The 26,376-nt window shown below is 35.8% G+C and overlaps 1 pseudogene; it reads right to left on the minus strand.

The window, feature by feature from the left end:
• Positions 1 to 21,888: 21,888 nt before the first annotated feature.
• Positions 21,889 to 22,921, minus strand: LOC114490743 (annotated as a pseudogene).
• Between the last annotated feature and the right edge of the window lie 3,455 nt (positions 22,922 to 26,376).

The raw sequence follows: 26,376 nt of genomic DNA on the forward strand, positions 1-26,376 counted from the left end.
CAGTAAAGCCAGGATAATGTAAAACCAGGATGATGCACACCAGACCATTGCTTGACCAGTTTGGCATTCTTTATTGGAATGTACTGTGCTGTTCTGCACATAGGGAGATTTTTAACCCCTTCTCTTGGGCTCTTTGTTCTGTTTCTCTGTCACTACTTAAAAAAAACGCTTGCCTGCACTAAGGTGTTAAGATATATTTTGAGACAAGAGCCCTCCATCTTCTCAAATTACTGGCATCTGAATAAAACACTTTGCTTTCCACCAGCACCTGTCTCATGAGTTTGGCTTTAGTTGAATCAGGCAGCTATACTTGTGTTCAGTTCTATAAGAAAGGGTTAAAAAACTAGAAAAATGAGGGAATAGAATGTTTTTGAAATGTTTGGCTCAGTAGGGGGAAGAAGGCTGGGGTGGTTGTTAAAGGAAACTGTGACATTGATAGTGATTTTTTTTGTGTGTAGAACAAACATGCTTAAATTACAGTTCATTAATTCACATGTGAAAAATATGGTGTGGACAAAAATCTGTTCTATGGACAGTAATCACATGGGGTGATCTGACGACAAAAACCTAAGTGAACAGTTCACAGTGGACAGTCACACCCCAGACATATAATCTTTTAGTGAAACGCTTATTTTTGCCTTAAACAAACCCTGTCCTTTATTCCTGTGCATCTAGGTTAACACACTTTTGAAATGCCCAGTTTCATACACCTTCCTAATACCATCCTCTGAAGAGCACCTGTAATAGTATCCCTGAGTGGCCACCTCCAAGTGTTGAACTATCCAGTAGTTTAATCCCTGCCTTGTTTTCTTGCACCTTCACGTAATCTTTCTTACTTTTCTTCCTTAATCTCAAATGCATAAAAGAAACTGCAAACTGTTATTCTCAGAAGTATTTTATCTCAGTTTGTTGAGATCTTGCTTCCAGGTATATCCTCTCTTTGGCTCAAATAAGATTTTATAAAAATTATCTTTGGGTTTGGATATTTTTATCTCAACAATGTTGAGAGGGAGAATAAAAGGATAAAGAAGTTACAAGGAACTGATCAAATTGCCTGAGAAAGCAGAAAGTCATGGGTCCTAGAGAACAAGCTAACAGATCAGTTGTACACAGGAGAATTTTCCCACTGTTAAAGGAAGAAAATGGCACATGTAAATGACAAGAGCTTTTAAGTGCTTTTTATCATGTTTCTGTTTCTTACATACTAGACCAGCAGTTTCCAAAGTATAATCTTTCTTACTTTTCTTCCTTAATCTCCTAATTTCCTTCCTAATGCTGTGCTGCAAAATTAGCATCAATTAGCAAAATTAGCAAATTCTGGAAATGGGGCTCCGCTTTTATTACTACATAATAATAATGTAGTAATAGGATGTTTCTGATATTTGCTCAACTTTGAGAACCACTGCACTAGATCATACACTAAAACAATCTCTTTTTAGGTGAGATTTTAGGGTTGTGCCCATTTCAAAATCAGAAGCTGAGGCATAGAAAGTTTGAGTAATTTGCCAAAAGTCACCAGCTGTCTGGATCCAAAGATTATACTTTTAAGTTTTATTATCTAGTGTCTCTAGGAGTTGTTTATAACACTCTTGATAGGATGTTGAACAGTTTTTTGTTCAATGATTTCATGATTTACTGGTGTTTTCCCTTTACTTCAAGAAGAAGAGTCAATTTCTGAGATTGAGAAGGGCAAGTGATGGTATTAGCATAAAATGTTAAAGGTTTAACACAGTTTCTGTAGAAAATTGAATACATGCTTGAGTGGAACAAAAGAAAGAGTTGCTGTTTAGCATTTTAAGGTCAACAGATATTATCCATGAATTTATAAAGGCAATAATCTGAATTGTTGTTGATTTTCTCTAGTATTATCTGGGAGCAAAGAAGTATAACATGAATTTGCTCAACACTGAAAGTTCTTTAGGAATGTGTAACAGGATAGAGAGGCAAGAAAGTTAAAGAAATTGGTAAGAAAATGGTTATAATGATGGAGAATGTTATAAAAATGCATAAGAAATGAAGTGAAATCAGGAAGGATGTGGAAAGAATAAAGTATGAAGTCAACATTCATAAATACTAAACTTGTTCCCTAAACACCATCAAACAATAACAGCAACATTAGGAATAATACAAACTAATCAACCAGGCTATAAGTTCTCAGTAAATATAGAATTGAACATTCTTTTCTTGAAGTAAGTTCTTCTTTCCTTGGCTTCCATGACACTAACTCTCGTGTGTGTGTGTGTGTGTGTGTGTGTGTGTGTGTGTGTTTTCTTCTTACTCTGTAGTCACTCTTCATTCTCCTTTAAAAGTGTCCCTTTCTCCACTTAGCATTTACATTTCAAGTGCTGAGATTTCATAAGTCTCTGTCCTTGACTCTTTCCTCTCCTGATTAACTTCTCTATGTAACATCATCCACATCTGTGATTTTAAATTTAGATAATTCAATAGTCTAGATTCTCAGTCCAGGCTTTGCCTTTGAACTATATACCTGTATATCCAACTGTTTATACAAAATCAACCCTTGGATATCTTAAAGACACCTCAGTCTCAACACAGAAAAAAAAACAGAATATGTATTTTTACCCACTAACCTCGATCTTCTTCCACAGTTTTTAGCATTGATGAATGACACATCATTCAAGTGTGTAGGATGGAAATTTATGAGCTGTCCTTGATACCTTCCCTTCTTCATATACAAAAGGTGACTTAATCTAGCTAATTTTATCTCTTTAATATTTATCATATTTGTTCTTCTCTTGTGCTATTGCTTTACTATCCCCTGATCACTGTTGCCATTATCTTTTTTGTTAAGTGTTACCAGTCTCCAGAAATATATCTTCTAACTTAGTTTACACACCATAACAAAGTGATCTTTAAAAATGAGTATCTCAACAAGTTTCCTTAGCCTCAAAGGATAAGTGCAAGTATCCTTCAATGGCAAACTAAGCAAGTGACAAACTCATGGCTCATAAAATTATTTAGTAAATAATAATATATGTTATTATAATATATATTATCCATATATATTGGATTATGTGTGTGTGTATATGTGTATATATATATATATATATATATATATATATATATGTTAAACATATATATTGCACAACATCGATGTGACCTGGCAGCCAAGGAGAATGGACTGGCATACACATGTGTGAACAATGATAACTTCACTGGTTATAATGATGGAGAATGTTATAAATGGTGGGGGCCGTAGTCACCCTAGAGTGAGCATGTGTACTGTGTGGTCATCACATTCAAAATGACTGAATAAGTAGAGCAAAGATCTACATCAAATTTTGTGATAAACTTGGACATTCCTCTCGCAAAACTATTCAGATGATTCAGAAGGCCACAGCTATGGGCAACTGGTGATTGGCAGATTCATCACAACAACATGTCCACTCATGCATCACATCTTATGAGGAGTTTTTTATGAAACATCAAAACACCCAGGTGACTCAACACCCCAACAACCCAGATTTAAGGCCCTGTTACTTCTGGCTTTTACACAAACTAAAATCACCTTTGAAAGGGAAGAGATTTCAGCTGGTTGAGGAGATTCAGGAAAATATGACAAGGCAGCTGATAGTGATTGGGAGAACTGTGTGAGGTCCCAAGGTACCTACTTTGAAGGGGACTGAGGTGTCATTGCCCTATGTACGGTTTCTTGTATCTTGTATCTCCCTGAATAAATATTTCTATTTTTCATGTTGCATGTATGGATACCTTTTGGATAGACCTCATGTGTGTATGTGTGTATGTGTACTGATTCCTTATTTAAAATGGGTTTCTTATTCTTGGTCGTGGTAACAAAAAGTAGAAAAAAAAACCTCACTGAGAGAGTTTACTCCTACCTCCCATTTATTACTATTCATTCCAACCTCACTGGTCACTTTCTAATTCCTCCTGTAAGGAAGGAATTGTGCATTGTCCAAGCTTGGAGACATATATGTTCTCTCTTAACCTAGTGGAATTTAACCTTTCTGAAGCCCTGAGCTCAGTCATGACTTTACTAGCATAGCCTTTCTCAAAGTTAGACAAAGTCAAGCCCTCCTACATCACACACAAAATATGTTCAAATCTTTCAACCACTTATGGCTGAACTTGTATCATTATATGGGTTATTATTTGATAAGCACCTACCTCCCCAACTGGAATTTATTCATTTATTCACCAGATATTTATTGTCTCCACTATATGCTATTATTTTTAAGATATTAAGGACCCAGCAATAAATAAGATAGGAAAGGCAACTTGCTCTCATGAAAGTTATACTGTAATTCAGGGATATGAACAATGATCATATATACAAACAAATGAACATTGTGCATTCCAATGGTGATTTGCTTAGTAAAATCAATAAGGCAGGGTTAATATGATAGACTAAAAATATGCTACCTTTGATGTAGTAACCAATTGGGTATCTCTGAAAAAAATGACATTTGAGTTAAGAACTAAATGGTGAAGATAGGCTAAGTGCACAAATGAATATCTGTGAGGAGTGAGGACTGGGCCCAAGGTGTGTTTCTTCATCAATGACCATGTTGATATCTGGTACATAGTACTTCTGATTCCAAAAATTGTATTGCTGACTAAATGAAAGAATAGATGGATTCATGAATGACTTTGTCACAGGGCAGAACTACAGTCTCTAAAAAACAAGAATAAAAATTATATTAAGATTATGAAATTGAGAATGTTGTAATAAGAAGTAAGTACATATTTAGATAGGGTAGATAAGAATGCTTTTCATGTTTTCAAAGAAATATATAGAACTACTATTCTTAAAAATTTCAAAAAAACACAATCTGCTTTTCTTTTAATACCTATAAAGTAGTAATTCCACAAGGCAAGGTTTCATTTTGTTCTGTCATTTCTTAGTTATATATTTGGCTTAGAGATAGCATCACATAATAAGATGGGAGGTAAATGAGAAAATAACACTTTATAACTCATTTTCTGACAAGATTATACTTTCATATAAAACAATATAGTCTTTGGTAGAGGCAAATCATAACAAGACCAGATGGTAGCATTGTAAGATGATCCCTAAAGCCACTTTCAGATTCTTAAAATGATAGTCAAAAAACAGTTAACTTGAACAAACTTCTAACCCTGTAGGTCTCCATTTTTATACGTTCTTCAGTTGGAAAATGTTACCAAAAAAACTAATCACAAAATCACAAATTAATTACACATTTTCTGTATGTTTCTTTCTTCTACAAATATACCTATGTTTACCAACCTATTTCTTTTTTCAAAGAAAAAAGTTCTGGGTAGGAATAATAGGGATTATTATTATTTGTTTTGTTTTGTTTTCTTCCCTCAAAGCAATAAGGGGAGAAATAAATCTCTCAGGGTTAATTTTTTTTAAGCTTGAAAAATATTACTGATTGGTTCATAAAATCACATGTCCAAATGGGAGACTAGTAATTAACCTTATCATTTATGATAAGTTACCTGTATAGGAATGAGGACATATTAGTTTGGCAAGAGTTGTGTTCTGATTATCATACGAAGTAGTAAGTGATGATTATATATAGGCTAATTGTATTCATACACTTGGTTGTATTGGAACAATTTTGGAAATCTATTTTGAAATTCTGTTACGTCTCACTGTTATAAATGGAAGCCTATGCCTATTTTGTTCTCTCCCTTACCAATAGTTTTCTTCCACCTTCCATTCCAAAGAGACCTCCACTTGATAGTGAATGATCTAAAGTCATAAGGAAGGAAATGACACTAGTAAGACAAAGTAACCTGGGCTGTATTTAAGAAACTTTTTCCCTGGCTGGCATAGCTCAGTGGATTGAGTGTGGGCTGTGAACCAAAGCATTGCAGGTTCGATTTCCAGTCAGGGTGCATGCCTGGGTTGCAGGCCATGACCCCCAGCAACAGTACATTGATGTTTCTCTCTTTCTATCTCTCTCTCTCCCTCCCTTCCCTCTCTAAAAGTGAATAAATAAAATCTTAAAAAAATACTCACTAATCAAAATAAATGATACTTTATATAAAAAAAGAAACCTTTTGATGGCTTTCCACTTTCAATTTCCACATTGAATAGAGGTAAAAAATGTTTTGTCTTTGTTTATGGAAGATTTTCTTTTGTTTTTTTAAAGATGAGACTAAGGTTCTTTGTAAAGATCATTGATATCCTGGAACATAGCAAAACATTGGCATATAGAATAAATGCAGGTGATGAGGAATGTCTCAGATATTATTGCTTATGCTTTCATCTAAGATTTTTTATGGTTTCCAGTCTAACACTTAGGTCTTTAACCACTTCGAGTTTATTCTTTTGTATGGTATAAAAAGGTGGTATAGTTTCTTTCTTTCTTTCTTCCTTTTTCTTTCTTTCTTTCTTTCTTTCTTTCTTTCTTTCTTTCTTTCTTTCATGAATCTGTCCAATTTTTTCCAACAACATTTATTGAATCATTATATCTGCAAAAAGGACATACATCTGTGCCAATAGACATAAGAAAAGATGCTCAACATAACTAATCATTAGAGAAATGAAAATTTCTCATTTCCACAGTGAGGTATTACCTCACACCTATCAAAAGGGCTGTCATCAGTAAATCAACAGCAACAAGTATTAACAACAATGTGAAGAAAAGGGGAATTCTAATGCACTGTTGGTGAGACTGCAGACTGGTGCAGCCACTATAGAAAACAGAATGGAGTTTCCTCAAAAAATTAAAAATAGAACTGCTTCTTGACCCAGTGGGGTCAAGAAACTAAAACACTAATTTGAAATAATATATGCACCCATATGTTCATTACAGATTTACAATAGCCAAGATTTGGAGTCCCCAAGTGCCATTCCGTAGATGGGTAGATTAAAAATGCAGTACATTTACAAAGTGGAATACTACTCAGCTATAAAAAAGAAGGAAATCTTATCTTTTGCAACAGCATGGATGGACCTGGAGATTGTTATGCTAAGTGAAATAAGCCAATCAGAGAAAGGCAAGTACCATATGATTTCACTGATATGTGGAATCTAATGAGCAATATAGGCTAATAAAATAGACAGACTCATAGATACAGATAGCAGATTAACAGATGTGAAATAGGAAGGGGTTGGGAATCTGGGTGAAAAAGGTGAAGGGATTAAGAAAAGAAGAAAAAAAACCTAATAGACACAGACAACAGTATGGTGATAACCAGAGGGAAAGTAGGTGGGGGCAAGTAGAAGACAGTAAATGGCAGATACATGGTGATGGATGGAGGTCTGACTTAGGGTGGTGAACACACAATACAGTACAGAGATAACGTATTATAGTGTTGTACTCCACAAACCTATATAATTTTATTAACCAATGCTACTCAAATAAATTCAATAAGATTTTTTTAAGAAACAAATACATGTAGGTGGGGACATATTGATGCCATTATTGTATTTAAGATTGTAAAAACACCTAGTAGACACTTGGATCTGGTGACTATAATGAAAGTAAACATTTGCTGGGTGAAAGCTACATATCAATATTAAGTTTACTTGTAAGGATCCTGTAACATGAACTCTAATATTATTTTTTTGGTAAAGATGAAGAACTTGGATCATAGAGAAGTTAAGTAACTTATTTAAATTCATATAACTAGTAAGAGATAGAATTATTTGAATTAAAGATTGTTTTTGTTACATATTATCTCTGAATATAAAATCAGATAAAATATAAAGTAGGTTGGGTGAAGAGTTAAAATACTTTTTTATAAATTCATACTACCTCTTGGTTACTCTATTACCATGTCTTAGATTTATTCATTGAGTCAGAGTCATATGTTTATTTGATACTTAATAATAAATGCTACATTCTGCCCTTGCTGTTGTAGCTCAATGGGTTGAGCATGGGCTGTGAACCAAAGGGTTGCTGATTCAATTCCCATTCAGGGCACATGCCTAGGTTGCAGGCCATGTTCCTAGTGGGGGCCACATGGGAGGCAGACACACATTGATGTTTCTCTCTCTCTCTTTCTCCCTCCCTTCCCCTCTCTCTAAAGGTAAATAAAATCTTTTAAAAAATGCTACATTCTTAAGACCCTGGGAATATAGCAGTGCGTGGCAGAAAGATTTGCACCTAGTTGGAGACTTTTGTCTAATTAGTGTATAGAATGTCTTATTTACAATTAAATCCTAAAGGGGTAGTGCTTACTATTTGTAAGCACAGATACAACTGTATCTGTAGGCACAGTCAATGCAAATTGAGGTAATTGCCAGGCTCATAATAATTTTTCCAGTGGACATATTTATGCTATTCAATTTTCTTTCCCCACTGAAAACTTTTCTCCCCCAGAGAAATCTGTTCCTTTTCCTCCCACTCTCTTCTTTGGCCTGTGCTCTTAATGGTTTTTGGATGACCTGCTTCCTTGGCCACAGTAATTTGAGTTTATTCATAGTAACTCAATTTCATCATCACAGTGTGTATGTACATCAAGTTGGGTAATCAGAGGACTTTGTCTAAATCTATAAAACTGGAGCTAGCAAAGAGAAATCTTTTTTTCTCTACTCTCAAAGCACAGGATATGAGTATAGGGGCTGTTGGTAGTCCCAGTTTCAGTGGGGACAGTCAACCTGAAAAAATAAATTTGTCACACAGAGAACAGCAGAAATAAGAGATGAGATGAAATTAATAGAAAGTTCTGAGAGCATTTGAGTCTCAGATTCTAACTTTCTATATATTCTTACAGAGGTTTGAAAGAATATATATTGCTTTCTCTTTTTTTTTAATCTAAACCAAATCAAATTGGATTTCTATATAAATTAAAGGTTTAGGTGCAAATAATACATACTAACTTGGACCAGATTAAGAAGACAGAAAGTTTCAGAAGACATTATAAACCTTACTTAATCTCTGGACTTGTCATAGAGCCATGCTCAGAAATTAGATATAAGGGCCAACATCCAAACTCACGCCACACAAGTGGTCTACTGAAGACACCCCACCTACTTTCCTTGGGCACACACTGTGAGCTTGCCGTTGATAGCACCTAAACTCTGACACTCCTGCCTCTGGGAATCAGATGTCTCTGTCATCTTCTTTGCTAAGATAGATTCTTCACGGAGGGTGCTTCTTTGCACCACTGACTTCCAATTCTATTTTTAGTGGGGATGCCTCTGGTGAAGGAAGTTACATGCCTCTATCATTACTGCAAAGGAGGCTAGGAGAAAAGGTGTTGAGCTTTTAGGGTAAGTTTTAGAAAAATACCCTAAATGGCAGTAAAGTGTAGGAAGATGTTTGGTCACTAGGAAGAATGACACATTTCTACTACAATTTATGTTACCTACATCCAAATATGTCCTCAGTAATACAGCTTATGGTTTGAACTGGGTCCCCAAAACTGTATGTTGAAGCCATAATTCCTAGAACCACTGAACATAACTTTATTTAGAATAGTATTTGCAGATAAAACCAAGTTAAGATGAGGCTATACTAGATTAAGGTGGGTCCTAAGCCCCTATGGCTGGCGTCTCTCTAAGAAGAGAGAAATTTGGACACAGACACAGACACATAGGGAGAAGATCATTTGAAGATAGAGACAGAGACTGGAGTGAGGCATCCACAAGCCCAGAGATGCAATAGATTGCCAGCTACCACCAGAATCTAGATGAGGCAGAGAAGGATCCATCCTTGGAATATTCAGAGAGAACATGGCTCAAATAACACTTTGATTTCAGAGTTCTAGTCTCTAGAAGAGTAAAGAGAATACATTTTATTGTTATATGTCGCCAAGTCTGTGGGCATTTTTTGGCAGCCCTAGAAAACTAATGTATAGCTTTCTTTTTGAGGTGAGATGGTATTTAAAATGTTCTCAGAAATAAAAGAAGAGATAGTAAGAAAGGAGAGTGACTCCTAGTAAGGCCAGTAAAAGAGACTAGATGTTAGATCATAGGGAGCCTAAATATATTCTATCTTTAAGAAAAAATGGGCTGCCACAAAGGTGTATAGATAGGGCTGGAACTGACATGATTAGGTTCACATTTTAAAATATCAATGGTGATGACTGCAGTATATGGAATATTGGAGTGGTGTCAACAGGACAATTATGATAGTATCACTCTATTAGTCTCTCAGTAAAAGACAATGTAGAGTGGGTGGCAGTGTTCATTGAAGAGAAGTGGGCAGACTTGAGAACTTTTTTAGGAGGTGACTGAAACTACCCAGACAGAGGGGAGGTATCAAGGATTACTCCAAATTAGCAATGGATTGAATGTGTATGTCCCCCACAAATTCACATGTTAAAGCCTAATTGCCAATGTTATGGTATCAGGACATGGGGCCTCTGGGAGATAGAATTAGTTCCCTTATAAGAAGAGATACAAGACGAATGTTTCTCTCTGTCAGGTAAGTATATAGCAAGAAAGCAGCCATCTACTGGCCAGGAAGTGGGGCCTTAATCTTCCAGCATCTTGACCTTGGATTTTCAAGCTTCTGTAATTCTGAGAAATAAATGTTTGTTATTTAAGACACCTTGTCTATAGTATTTGCTATAACAACCTGAACTGAGGACCAAATATTTTTTGAGTTGGAGAATCTTTGAGGAAGACTAGCTTAGTGTGGCTGCAGCAGCAGTTTAGCTTTGGGAATGATGCAGTTGAGGTTGCTAGAAAGCTTCAGTGAAAGCACATTTGTTGTTGCATATGTTTGCATGAAACCCAGATGAGGCATCTGGCCTGGAGATATAAATGAAAGAGACTAACTGAAGGCACGGTGTGGGTGAAGTCAGATAGAGACATTAGTGTGTTGGGCTGCAGAAGCTGATGTTTAAAATTCAAAGAAAGGATGCTAGACAGGGAGAGCTAAAGAGGTAGCAGAGCCACAAAATCTGGGTGTGGGTGCCTTTGTATTTGTGTTACAGACATGATTTTATATTTTTGAAAATACAGTATCATTAAATAAAATATTTATCCTTTCGCTTTTTTCTGAGCCAAAATATGTGATTGTTTGAAATGGGAAATATGGATAATTGAGTTATGATGAATGAATTATTCCCAATCCATGCACTACTCAGTTTTGCAAGTGGTATTTTCTAAAAATCATAGTATTTTAAAGTCTTCTACCATCAGAGGATTAAACTAATTAAGATGTGAGGATATCAAATGGATAAAAAAATACTATTCAACAGTTCATTCTGTTACTTTAATGTATATTTAAAATGCTAATAAGCCAAGGACAGAAGATTCAATTCAAACTCCCTTTCAGAAGATTTTTAAAGTAAAATTTCAAGTTGGACTTTACTGGAGAGTAAAGAACTAATTTGAAATAATATTACTTCTCTATGGAGAAGAACACAGACTTGCTTTGAATTTCAGCATTAAGAAGGCTAATTAGGTGTCTTCATGTCTCCTAGGCATGTGGGTCAGCTGAGTCTTTTCTGAGTAAGAACATTATTATGCAAGAGAGACATTGTTTACATAACTACCAGGGAAATAGAAACATTCCTACCCAGTTGACCAATAGAAGCTAGTGTACAGATAACATTTTTTGTGTTTTTGTGTTTTTGCTCTACCAATATTTCTAGTGAATATTATGCCAGTATATGGACCAACCATTGTAATTAAAGGATAAGAATCAGGAACATATGACAATACTTTAGTTAAAAACCAGCACTTAACACTGAAGCTTTCTGTAGTTACAGCAGTAGAGGAAGTGCAAAAGTCTTCCAAGATGCACATAGAGTCCTGGGGACTTGGAGTGAAGAGTTAAAGTCTAAGACATGGTGGTTTAATAGGATGGTTATTCATCTTTAGGCAAAGCAATATATGACACTAGACATGTATTTTATTTTATAAGTTCTCCTATAATTTGTTTTGTTTAGTGAGTAACTAAATATAAGTTTTTATCTAAACTACATGAGTTTTTCGTAACCCAGATAGCAAAAATAGATGACATTAAATTTTGAAAACATTGATCATTATGACATAAGTGGTTAGATATTCTTATTAGGGATTTTTTAAAAATTAAAATCCCAAAGACAAATTTCTCAAGTATAAAAGGGAAAATGTTTGTATGTGTCCAAACTACAATAGTAAACTAATTTCTCCTGTTTTCATTTCTTCTGGATTTTCAAAAAAATAGGTCACAACTCTCCAAGGGAAGATGTGAGACTTCTGAAGTAGAGGCTGGAAATTAATTGGTAACATTTAGCTCAATACTCACTTTAAATAAAGTGAGGAGAAAGAATGCCCTTGGGAAGAGTCTGGAGTACTGTGGCATCTTCTCTTCCATTGATGCTGTGGGTGAAGCAAACAGAATACAGCTGACCCTTGAACTATATGGTTTGAATTGTTCAATGTCCACTTACACACACTTTTTTTTTCAATAAATACATATAGGTAGTTTTTTTCTTCTGATTTTCTTAATGATTTTTTTATAGGTTACTTTTTTGTAAGAGTACAGTACATGATGCATATGAGCCCCCCAAATCAGAATTATCTCTGGAGCCTGTGCCACTTATAGCACAGGCTTCCCCTGCTGGGGGAGTGTTCTAGGAAGCCATCTGTATCAGCATAGCAGCTGGCATTGTTGTGAGGGGCTGCACTTGGCTTCAGTGAAAACTATTTCAATGTGTTTGTCCATTTCATTATGGGTGACTTATGAGTGCATCTGCTCACACCATGCCAAGTGTTCAGCAGTTTTTTACCAAAAATGGCATGATTCCCATGCCCCACTCTCCCTGTTCACTTGATCTTGCCCCAAGTGACTGTTTTGTTTCCCTGGATTAAAAAAAAAGACTGCTCGAAGGAAAACATTTTGCTGATGTGGAAGAGGTGAAAACAGAAAATGTCAGAGACATGAAAAGGCATTGAAATCAATAAGTTCAAAAACTGTTTTGAGTAGTGGGAAAAAATCTCAATTGATGTATCACATCAAATGGAGAGTACTTTGAAGGGGACTGAAATTTAAATATGTAAGGATAAGTACACAGTTTTCTAGAAATAAATTGCATTTTGGGGGTTCCCCCCTTCCATGTAATCAGAAAGGCTTCCAGTCAACAGTAGGGTATAAGTAGTTAAATCTCTAGGGATGACTGAGCAGGCGTTGGCATACCTAACCCAACATTGTTCAAGGGTGGACTATGGAGTTTGTTTGTTTTTTTTAATTCTCACCCTGAGGATATTTTTCTTTTCTATTTTTTAAGAGTGGAAAGGAGAGGTAGAAACATTGATGTAAAATAAAAACACTGATCAGCTGCCTCCCATAGGTGACTGGACCAGGCATCGAACCTCAACCTCTAGGAATGCATACATGCCTAGACAAAGAAAGAATCCATGAAATATCATGTATAACCAAGGTAACAAGGCAGCTGAAAAAGAAAATTAAAAATCTTCAGTATCTAAACTTAAAAACATAAAAATGTGCAATTTAAATGACAGAAAATTCAAGACTGCCATTTAAAAAAACCCTCAAGATACAAGAAATCATAGGTAGGCAGTTTAATGAACTCAGAAACCAAAGCAATGAAGAGTACTTCACCAAAAATACTGAAACTTAAAAAAAAAACTAAAATCCTCTAGTTGAAGAATTCAATAAAAGTGATCAAGAATGAGCTAGAGAGCAAAGGAAATAGAGCTGACCAGATGGCAAAAAGAATTAGTAATGTCAAAAATAGAAATCTAAAAATGACACAGAGGGAAGCAGAGAGATACTTGAACATAAAAAAATAATAAAAAACAGCAAAAACTATCTGACTCTATCAGAAAAAGCAATATAAAAATAATAGAAATGCCAAAAGAAGAGAGGGAGAAGTATATGGGAAACCTATAGAAACAAATAGATGATGAGAACTTCCCAAAGTTTTGGAAAGATCTAGATCCTCAAATCTAAGAAGAAAACAGAACATGTAGTTGTCTTAGTCCAAAAATGCCTACTTTAAAGCACAATGCATTAAAACTGTCAAAATTAATGACAGGGTGGTGACTTTTGGAGGCAGGGTGTATAAAGGGACTAAATGGTAATGGAAAAATATAATAAAGATTATATATTAAAAAATTAAGGACAAAGAAAGAATTCTCGAGGCAGCCAAGAAAAAGAAGAATGTTATTATTGGACTTCTCAGCAGAAACAACGCAAGCCAGAAGAAAGTGGAACCAAGTATTCAAACTACTGAAAGAGAGATATCACCAGCCAAGAATAATATGTTCATAAAGTTATCCTTTAGATATGAAGGAGAAATAAAAATTTTTCCAGACATACAGAAGCTGAGGAAATTTTTCACGAGAAGATAGCCATTGTAAGAAATACTTAATGGAGTTATTCTATCTGAAACAAAGAACAAAAAGTTATAAAACAATGAGTAAGATTACCAACAAACTTATGGCATAAATAGAAATAATTTGTGACAAGAAAGACATAAAAGAGAGGGCATACAAGTCTGAATTTGCAAAGGAGGATGAAGATCAGATGCATTCAAAAGCAAAAAGACTACTGTATATATCAAACTGTCTTTTTCATAAGCCTAATGGTAACCATACACAAAAAACCTTAAAACTGAGATACATAACTTAAAATAAGAAAATAAAAGTATGGAACACCACCATACAAAAGTAACAGATAGAAACACAAAGAAAAAGAACCAATATAGGCACAGTGCTACCATAAAACAAAGATAAAATGGCCAGGGTAAATCCTTTGACAGCGATAATTGCCCTAAATGTAAATGGACTGAATTCACCAATAAAAAGCATGGAGTAGCAGATTGGATCAAAAAGCAAAACTCAACCATTTGCTGCCTTCAGAAGCCACATCTAAGATGCAAAGACAAAGACAGACTCAAAGTAAAAGGATGAAAAATGGTTCTCCAAGCAAATAGCATACACATTAAAGCAGGTGTAGCCATGCTTATATCTGACTGAATAGATTTCAGTATAAAAGAGGTAACAATAGATAAAGATAGACATTTTTAAATCCTCACTTGAGGGTATGATTTTATTGATTATAGAGGGAAAGGAAGGGAGATAGATAGATAGATAGATAGATAGATAGATAGGTAGATAGATAGAGATAGATAGAGATAGATAGATGGTGGGGAGAGAGAGAGAGAGTAACATCAATTGGTCATCTTCTGTGTACACCCCCAACCAGGTATAAACCTGAAACCTAGGTATGTGCCCTAACCAGGGATATAGAAATTGCAGACCTTTGGTGTATGGGATCATGGTTCAACCAACTGAGTCACCTAGCCACAGCCAAAGATGGACACTGTTTAATGATAAAAGGGACACTACATAAAAAAGCGTAACACTTGTCTGCCCTGAACAGTGTGGCTCAGTTGGTCGGGTGTCTTCCTGCAAAGTGAAAGGTTTTAGTTCAATTCACAATCAGGGCACATGACTGGGTTGTGGATTCAGTCCCTGGTTAGGGAGCTGTGAGAAGCAAGCAATAGATATTTCTCTTTCACGTTGATTTTTCTCTACCTCTCTTTTTCGCTCTCCCTTCCCCTGTCTATAACAATAAATAAATAAAATTCAAAAAATAAGACACAGTCCTTTTCACTATATATTCACCTAATCAGGGAGCACCAAAATATATAAAACAGCTAGTAACAGAACTAAAGGGAGAAACTGACAAAAACACAAACGTAGTAGGGGACATAAATACTCCATTGACAGCTTAAGATAGATTGTTCAAACAGAAAATTAATAAAGAAAAATCAACCTTGAATGACCAATTAGAACAAAAGGATACAATTGGCATTACAAAACCTTTCATCCCAGAACATCACATCATTCACACTTCTTTTGCACACATGGAGCATTTTAAAGTATAGAGTATCATATGTTGGGTCATAATGCTAGCCTCAGCAAATTTAAGAAGATCGAAATCATACTAAACCTACCTCTGACCACAAGGCTTTGAAATTAGAAGTAAACTGCAAAAGGAACTAAAAGCAACCCACAAATATGTGGCTATTAAACAACATACTACTGAAAAATGACTATGTCAAGGAAGAAACGAAAGTTCAGATCAAAGGAGCTATAGAGACAAATGAGAATGTCAGTACAACACATAAAAGTCTCTGGGATGCAATGAAAACAGTAATAAGAAGGAAGTTTATGTCATTACAAGCCTATCTCAAAAACTAGAAAAAGAAGAAAAAAAGCAGCCCAAAGTCAGCAGAAGGAAATAATAATAATAATAATAAAAATTAGAGCAGAATAGAATAAAAAAGAGAAAAATACTACACAAAAAATTAATACAACATAGAATTGGTTCTTTAAAAAGATTAAAAAAATGATAAACCCCTCACTGGACTTACTGAGGAAAAAAGAGAAAAGACAAAACCCAAAATGAAAAAGAAGTTATCACAGACATCACAGAAATACTAAGAATAATACTAGAATAATATGAAAGACTATATGCCATTGAATTCAATAATTTTGAGGAAATGGCTAATATCCTAGAACTATAAAACGTTCCTAGACTGAATCATGAAGAATTAGAAAAATCTAAATAGACCGATCAACAGTGAAGAAATTGAAACAACCATAAAAATGTGCCCCCAAAATGAAAGTCTAGGACCAGAAGGCTTCATCAGTGAATTCTACCAAACCGTCAAAGAAAATCCGATACACATTCTTCTCAAACTCTTCCAAAAAATTGAAGAAGAGGCCATCCTAACAAATCTTAGGAGGCCAACTTAACCCTAACCCTAAATCCAGGCAAGGATAACACAAAAAAATAAAGCTACAGTTTAGTATCTCTGATAAACACAGATGCAGAAATCCTAAACAAAATACGAGCAAGTCGAATACAACAAACATTACAAAATTACATTACAATCAAGTGAGGTTCATTCAAGGGGCATAAACATGGTCCTACATACACAAATTGATCAATGTAATAAGCCAGATTAACAAAACAAAGAGTAAAATTCATGTGATCTTATCAAGAGATTCAGAAAAAACTTCTGATAATATACAAAATCCATTTATAATTAAAACACTCAATAAAATGGGTATAAAAGGAAGGTACCTCAATATAATAAAGTCTATACATGACAAACCCTAGCTTGTATCATACTCAATGGTGAAAACTGAAAGCTTTTTTCTCTAAAGTCATTAGCAAGACAAGGACGTTTCACTCTCTTATTCAATATAGTGCTGGAAATCCTAGTAAGATCAATCAGGCAAGAGAAATAATAAAAAGCATCCAAACTGGGAATAAAGAAGTAACAGTGTCACTTTTTTCAGATGACATGATTCTTTATGTAGAAAACCCTAAGGACTCCACAAAAAAAATATTAGAAACAATAAACAAATACAGTAAAGTTGAAGGACACCAAATCAATGTACAAAGAACTACTGCATTCCTACATATTAACAATCAAATTTCAAAAGAAGGAATTTAAAAAATTCCTTTTGAAATTACAATGAAAAGAATAAAATACCTAGGAATAAGCTTAACAAAAGATTCAAAGGACCTTTACCAAATCATTATTAAAAGAGATTGAAAAAGTCATGATATAATTGAAAGATATTCTGTGTTCATGAATTGAAAGAATCAACATAGTTAAAATGTCCATATTACCCAAAGTAATATGCATATTTAATGCAATCCCCATCAAAATCCCAATGACACTGTTTAAAGAAACAGAACAAAAAAAATAAGAGTTGCATGGAGCTGCAAAATACCCTGAATAGCCAAATAATCCTCAGAAGAAAAAAATAAAGCCAGAAGTATCCCACTACCTGACTTCAAATTACACTATAGAGCAACAATAATTAAAACAGCATGGTATTGGTAGAAAAACATGCAGACTAATGGAACAGAATTGAGGGCCCAGAATTCAAACCACATGTATATAACCAAATAATTTTTGATGTAAGAGCCAAAACCACACAATCAAAAAAAGAAAGCCTTTTTGATAAAAGGTGCTGGGAAAATAGGAAAGCCACATGGAAAGCAATTAAACTAGATGACAATTTGTCCCGATGTATGAAAGTCAATTCAAAATGGAACAAAACCTAATATGATATCTGAAACAATAAATTGTGTAGAAGAATGCATAGATACTGAACTTACGGATCTTGGTGTTAGAGAAGATTTTATGAATTTGACCCCAATGGAAAGGGAAGTAAAGGCAAAATAAATGAATGGGATTATGTAAGATTAAAAACCTTCTGCACAGTGGAAGAAACTGCCAACAAAACAAAAGGCAACCAATTGAATAGGAGAGGGTATTTGCAACCAACAGCTCTGACAAGGGGTTAGTATCCAAAATACTTAAAGAACTCATACAACTCAACACTAAACGAACAATCCAGTTTAAACATAGGCAGAGGACCTGAAGAGAACCTTCTTCCAAGAAGACAAACAAATGGCCAACAGATATATTAAAAAGAATCTCAGCTTCACTAGTTATTAGGGAAATGCCAATCAAAACTACAATGAGATACCACTTCATACCTGTTAGGATGGCTATTACCAATAAGACAAGTACTGTAGAACATCAGTTCTCAAACTTAATTCATTCCGGAAGACTGCAAAAAGCAACTTTTCAGACTAAATCTTTGTTTGTTGTCTGACAGACATGTGACTTATTATACAGGTGTCAGTGTGAAAGTATTGTCGGGTCAAGAACAATACTTTCAGAAGATTTGTCTAAAAACTGAAACACTTTTTCCATGAACAACTTGGTTGAGAACTGAATTGTTTGAGCTAGGAGACGTTTGAGAACTGTGGTTTGATTGTAATAAGTGTTGGAGAGGTTATGGAGAAAAACACTCATTCACTGCTGGTAGGAACAAAATCTGATACAGTTCTCTCCATTTCTGTTTAGAAATTATCTTGCTTTGGTATCTTCCTTTCAATAGTTTCTTCCTTCATGGTTGTTTTTTTCTCCTGGACTAAATAGAGAGAGGATATGGCAGCAGATAGAGAACATGATTGTAACAGAGATTATCACCCTAAAACAGCAGTTCTTAGACATTAAAATGCATCAAAATCACCTAGAGGACTGGTTGGGCCCCACTGCTAGAGGTCCTGATATAGTAAGTCTTACATGGGGCCTGAAAATATTCATTTCTAACAAGTTTCCAGATGGTCCAGATGCTCCTGGTTGAGGGGCCACATTCTGAGAACCACTTGCCTGGGCATAAGCATGCATTTCCTCTGTTTTGGAGCCGCTGGCCTTATGGACAGAGTTCCTGAGAAGTGTGAGAATGCCGTGGATAAAACAGAGCCCAACCCAAACTTGCTCCACTCCCTCCATGCTCTTTATTCTTATTTCTTTTTAGGAAAATGGTTAATTGGGTAATGGAGGAGTCAGTTCTTTTCTTAAAGAGGTATTATGCAACATATACATGTACCTTTAGATATTCCCGAGATTCTAAAATTATCAGCATGAAAATCTAAATTATATGAGGCTACACAGGATCTACCTAGGAAATGTTGTGAACCTGAATTCTGATTTTGGCTACATGAATTTTGTTTCCTGTTAGTGTATTTGATTCTCTGATACCTCTGTACTCCTTGTTTGTTCATTTCTTGGCTAAATTTAGATTTTCAAAAAGGTTCTTGGTGTCATATTCATATGTGAGATCTGCCCATGACTTTCTTTTCTTCCACAGTCTGGTTTTTGCTACCAAGGTTATGCTAGTTTAAAAAATGAATAGGGACATAGTCTTTATATTTCTGGTCTGTAGAACAAGGTTAGGACTATCTGTTCCTTAAAATTTAGTCTGCTTTTTAGGGGTAGTTTCTTTTTGAAAGATTTTTAACTGCTACACAATCTTGAATTTGTTAAAATGAATTTTGTTAAATGATAACACATATTAAAATCACAAAAATTGAGCTCAAGAAACTTGAACAGAATTAACCCAGCTATGTAACCATCTGTGGTTACCACAGATGGAGAAATATAATATTACCAGCACCTCACAGCACACCTTGTATCTTCCTTGTAAATGTTCCCAGGACCCTGACTTCTACCATTTAGTGAGAAGAAATAAGGATACTAAATAATAATCTAAAAATAACGCTGAATTTATTTGCTTGCCTGGTAAAGAAGAACAGTACCACTGAAGTACAAATTCAGTTTGTCTTTGTGTATAAATGGAAAGAGCTTAATGTAGGTTTAAAAGGAGAAAGCACACAAAGTTAGGCAACTTTTGAGTTCAGGTGTGTAGTGTAGTGGCTTACAAGGACGTACTATATACTCCTTGTGGGTGGCCACTATTAAGTTTCACAACTGGTTGTAACTGGAAGCTTGGTTTCAACAGGTCCAGAATAGGTTGTATAAAACTCCAGAGCACAGGAATTATTTTTCCTACACACTTGTGCATGCACGCTCAAAGTTGAAGAAAAATTTTCTTTAAACACTGTAGATTAGTTTTGAACTTAACAAACATGAATTCCTGCAGAATGTACTCTTTGTGTTAGTTTTATTGTTCAATGTTACATTTATGAGATTCATCCATGTTACAGCATGAATGTCAGTTCATTCATTCTTATTATATAGCATTCTATCATGTACATTTATTATAATTTATTCATCCCTTTTATTTTTTTATGAATATTTGAGTTGTTCCAGTACTTTGTTCTTACAAACACTCTATGATAAACTTTCGTATTTTCATGCTCATCACATGAACACACACCACACATACAAGCTGCAGTGGGCATATGTCCAGGAGTAGAATTTCTGAGTCATAGAGGATATGTAGGGTGACTTCAGTGGATCCTGCCAGTATTCCATAGCAATTGAATCTATTTTCAATCCCATCAGTGGTATATAGATTTCAGTTGCTTCACAACCTTGTAAAGACTTGGTATTGGCAGTCCTTTAATTTCAGCTATCTCAGTGAGTGTAGTGCTATCTCATTGAAGTTTTAATTGGCATTTCCTTTTTGACTAGCAAAAATGAACACTTAAAAATACATTTATGAAGCATTTGCAAATATCTTCATTAACCATTTGAGTATCCTTTTTTGGTGAAATACTTATTCAAATATTTTCCCATTTTTATCAGGAACTTTTTAGCCCTCAAAAATTGTGGGAATATGCCCTGGCTGGCATAGCTCAGTGGATGGGGTGTGGGCTGGGAACCAAAGTGTCCCAGGTTCGATTCCCAGCCAGGGTACATGCATGGGTTGCAGGCCATAACCCCCAGCAACCGCACATTGATGTTTCTCTCTCTATATATATCTCTCTCCCGTCCCTCTCTAAAAATAAATTTAAAAAAATTAAAAAAAAACTGTGGGAATATATAACTATGCACACATACATACACATATGTGCATACACATGTGTGTTTAGAGTTTGGGGTCTGTATGGTTATATTTATACAAGTACCATCTACTCTGTGGCTTGCCTTTTCATTCTTTTGCTTTTTCAATGGCTTGTCTTTTTCTTTTTTTTTTTCTCTTTTAAGTATTTCAATTATAGTTGATATGCAATATTATATTAGTTTCAGGTATACAACAAAGTGGTTAGACAGTCATAGTCTTTTTTTCTTTTAATGCTGCCTTTTATTAAATGGAAATTCATGAAAAATACATTTTTAAAAAACAAATGATCCTCAGTTAACTCAAGTTTACTCTTTCTTCTTGAATCTATTTTGGTAAGTTATAATTTAACAGGAATTTATCTCTTTAATCTGTTTTTTCAAGTTTATTGGCACAAGTTTGCTCTTAATATTATATGATATCTTTTTTAAAACTCCACTTAATCTATAGTTATGAGATTATTTCTAATTTCTAATACTATTTAATTGTATTATTTACTATTTCTAATTTCTAATACTATTTAATTGTATTATTTTCCTCGAAAAATATTGTCACATTTTTGTCTTTTTACTTATGTATCTATGTAAGTATGTATGTATGTATTTATCTATTTATTTATTTGCTGTGCACAGTGAACATTATATAAGGCTCCCTATGTCCCTCCCCTTCTTCAGGGGATCTGGGATGGAAACTGTGGAGGTCAGGAGATTCTCAGTGTGTTGGAGAATTGATCTGGGGCAAGGAGTCCCCAGCAGCTCAGGGCATCTCTTCCTGTAGCTGGGACTGGTGGTTCACAGGGCTCTTGCTCCTTTGAGGCCATTTGGACCATAAGGTCCACCACCCTGTTGCTCTAGTCAAATTCATTATCACACCAAGAAAAGAGCTTGTCAAAGTGGTTATTGAAGGCAATCCCAACCTCAGCATCAAAGGTGAAAGAGTAGGTGTTACTGTTAAAGTAGCAGGAGATAACCTGGCCCTCAGTATAGCCCAAGATGCCCTTGAGGGGTCCTTCTGATGCCTGCTTCACTACCTTCTTGATGTCATTATATTTGGCAGCTTTTTCCAGGTGGTGGGTCAGATTCACAACTGACACATTGGGGGTGGGGACAGGGAAGACCATGCCAGTGAGCTTTCCATTCAGCTCAGGGATGAACTTGCTCATAGCCTTGGCAGTGCCAGTAGAACCAGAGATGATGTTCTGGGCAGCCCCTTGACCATCACATCACAGCTTCCTAGAGGAGCCATCCACTTTCTTCTGGGTGACAGTGCATGAACTATGGTCACAAGTCCCTCCACCATGCCAAAGTGGTCATGGGTGACTTTGGCCAGTGAGGCAAAGGACTTGGTGGTGCAGGAGGCACTGCTGACAATCTTCAGGGAGTTGTCATATTTGTCATGGTTCATACCCATCACAAACATGGGGGCATCCACAGAAGGGGCAGAGATGATGACCTATTTCACTCCAGCCTTCACGTGAGCCCCAGTCTTCTCCATGGTAGTGAAGACACCAGTGGACTCCACAACATATTCAGCACCAGCTTCACCCCATTTGATGTTGGTGGGATCTTGCTCCTGAAAGATGGACATAGACTTTCCATTGACAACAAGCTTCCTGTTCTCAGCCTTGACTGTGCCTTTGAATTTGCCATGAGTAGAACCACACTGGAACATTTTGGACCATGTACTTGAAGACAACGAATGGGATCATTCAAGGTACCAATATTCACTTTACCAGACTTAAAAGCAGCCCTTGTGACCAGTCACCTGATATGGCCAAATCCGTTCCCTCCAACCTTCACTATCATGTGTCAGGGTTACAGGCAGCACTGAGCAGGAAGACATACTGTCTGTCAAACAGGAGGAGCAAGAGTCACATTTTTGTCCATTTTTAAAATAAATTCATATCTTTAAAATATTCACATAATTGTACCATCTTAATCAAGATAGACTTCATTCCACATCATTTATTTAAAACTCTTCAAATTTTAGGCAAAATATAGAAGACTTGAAATTCTGTACTTGGGCAGTATGTTTGCATGAGTCTAAGAACATTAGACAAAAATTTTTATAGGAAAAAGTATACAGAATATTTAAATACCAAATAAGTATGCTCTGGTGTCTCATTTTAGGTTTCTATACTGAATTTACAAGAATTTTTCTGAAATTCAACCATTTTAGTGTATTTTTAATCAGCTTTTCTGTCTCATAGATTTGATGTATGGTGCTGAGAAATATGCTAATACTGAAAGGAAATTATATTGTATGAAACTATTACTTATGAAATAGCTGAATAAACATGTCAGAGGAATTTAGGTCATGATTGCCACAATAATTTTTGTGTACTCTGAGTAAAAGAGGGGATGAAAGCACCAACAGTAAAGCTCTTCTTTGTTTCAGACACAAAGCTGCCCGGGGCCCATGGCTTCTGCTGGAGGCATGTTTCTTACTTGGTCTTGAATTGGAGGTTGTTTTTTTCTCACTCAGACCCAGAGAAGAATAAAAGTCCCTTCCTACCATAGCAGGTCAGCGCTGAATAGAGAGAGAGAGAAACAGAGCGATAACACCTTGCAAAAGGAAAAACAAAAAATACATTTCTGGGAAATGGAACATATGTTATTGATGGCAGGCATTTTCCAGAATATATTAGAAAAAGGAAAACACTTTCTGTCTTTAAAATTAAAATCAGAAATCCTTAGAACTTAACCCCCACTATAGCCCGTATCCTTTCCTCCAAAATAAAAACCCAGCCATTAAGGATTGTACTTAAAGTCTAAAATCTTAGCAGTAAGAAGGAGAAACTAAGAGATTTTGCAACTATCATGAAAGATTAAGACACAAGGAAATGCCTGCTCCCAATCAGACAGTGTACAGCAGTGGTCCCCAGACTTTTTGGCACTAGGGAGAGGTTTAAAGGAAAGAAATTTTTCCATGAACTGGGTGGGGGTGGTATGGTTTAAGGATGATTCAAGTGCGTTATATTTATTGTGTGCAGTTCACAGTAGGGTTCTCATTCCCATGAGAATCTATAATGCCACTGCTGATCTGACAGGAGGCAGAGCTCAGGAGGTAATGCAAATGATGGGGACCGGTTGTAAATGCAGGTGAAGCTTCTGTATAGGTCTGTGGCCTGGGGCTTGGGGATCTCTGGTGTACAATATTAGAACTCTTGAATGGAGAAAAAGGGTCAATAAATTATGTGGAAACAGATAAAATGGTTAGGGTAGGGCAATCCAGAAGGACAAAGTCAGGGGCACAGGTGTTAGTTGTCCACACATGGCTAAGACTGGGTTAGGAAGCACATTGCGAGTGTGCCAGCATGCAGTCTCCTGTACCAGAGCAAGCAGTGAGATAGAATAGGGCATTTGATTCCTGCTGGGCTCCATTTTGCTTCAACAATCCTTCTCAGCCACAGACTCTGGGATTGCTATTTCTAGTCACCTCTGAGACTTGGCCCATGAGAAGCAAATACTTTGCTTTCATGAAGTTCAGGGGTTCACCAATTAGGGAAGAGAAACTAACATTTAATACCAAAATGTATCCCATGTGTTGGTTGTGTGTGCTTACTTAGAGCAGACCCTGTATTACCTTCATCTCAGTGAACACAATCAGTCACTGTCAATCACTATCTGTTTTCATAAAGTCTTGTGTTAAATAGCTTCTTCCTCACCAGGGATTATTCCATACAGGTATGTGGATCAGACACAGCCTTTTTCACAACTGGGTAAAGACTTTGGTTTGTATTCTCTGCAATGAATGCTGCCTTAACAAGGCTGATTTTTGCTCTTTTGTACAACACTGTGCATGGACTCGTCAGCATTTGTTTGCTTTCTTCATTTCAAAATGACTTATTTTTGGTCCTCCTATGCTGTGAGTATGTTTTTATTCTTTCCCCAAACTCTCCACCCTTGAATTTAACAAGTGTGTATGATTACATCATCTTTGGAGCAGGTGGTCATGATGGGGTCGGGGTGGAGCTGTGGGCTTCAAGCAACAGTTGTTGTGGGCTGGCCATGGGTACACTGGAGCAGTGTAGCAATTTGGTGAAGTGACTAAGACCAGGGGAAGAGGATGCATGTGACCACATGTCTTAGGGCAATGATTCTCAACTGGAGAGAGCTCTTAACAAAACACCAAATTCTGCTCCAACTCCTGAGACTTTGATTTAATTGATTTTTGATGACTTCTAGACCAAGATATGTTTTTTAAAGTTCCCTATGTATTTAATATGCATTAAAAGTGAGAGTCCATTGTTGTAGAGAGTTAAGTTCTGTTTAGGGTAAAGGGGCAAAACAGGTAGGTGACTGGTTATTTATCAAGTGTTGTTTTCAAAACACTTCAATGGCAGCCAAGAGACCCAGACAAGTCTGCACTGTTGCACAGGGAACAAATGCTTCAGAGTTGATTTGCTTCAAACAACCCTTTGTCAGATTAGCTCTGTTTTTCTATAGTGGGTGGATCCCCAGGGCTACTGTATTTTTTTAATGATGACAGAGCCATATTTTCTAACTAAGGGTCATCCTTTGACTATCTTTTGGTATGGTATTTCCAGATGTACTGCCATAACCCAACATACATACCAGCTTTTTCATTTGGGGGGACATAGTCACCTACATTGAATATGGAGCACATAATATTGTTATAATACTATAGGTCTCTTATATGAACCTAAATAAAACTATGGAGTGAAATAATATTAAAGGCAGTGGGAAAAAATGAAAAAAGTAGTAATGCAACTAGATATGCTTTCTTAATATAAATAGAATTTTGGATATAGTGAAAAGAACCACAAACATTAAAAGACCTCAATGAGCATGAGTATGGTTGAATTGTCAATCGGTAAATGAATTTTTTTCTTTGTATGGAAAAACTACCCACAGACTTATCTATTTACATTGTTCATTAAACTTTTATTTCATACTTCCAGCTGAGATTTGTCAGAGTAACCTAATTATTTCTGTCTTGGAAAATAAAATCAACTTTACCAAATGTACTCATTTTGTTAAGAATCGAGGTACAGAAATCAACACAAACTTGGATAATGCGTTAATGCTGCAGTCTGTTCTCACCTCGCAGGAAATGTCTGCCATAGACAAACTGAAGTTTCCTACTTCACACTGACACAGAAGAGAACAAAGGAATTT

This window comes from Phyllostomus discolor, chromosome 2 (assembly GCF_004126475.2).
Source record: "Phyllostomus discolor isolate MPI-MPIP mPhyDis1 chromosome 2, mPhyDis1.pri.v3, whole genome shotgun sequence".
In the NCBI taxonomy this organism is placed as follows: Eukaryota; Metazoa; Chordata; class Mammalia; order Chiroptera; family Phyllostomidae; genus Phyllostomus; species Phyllostomus discolor.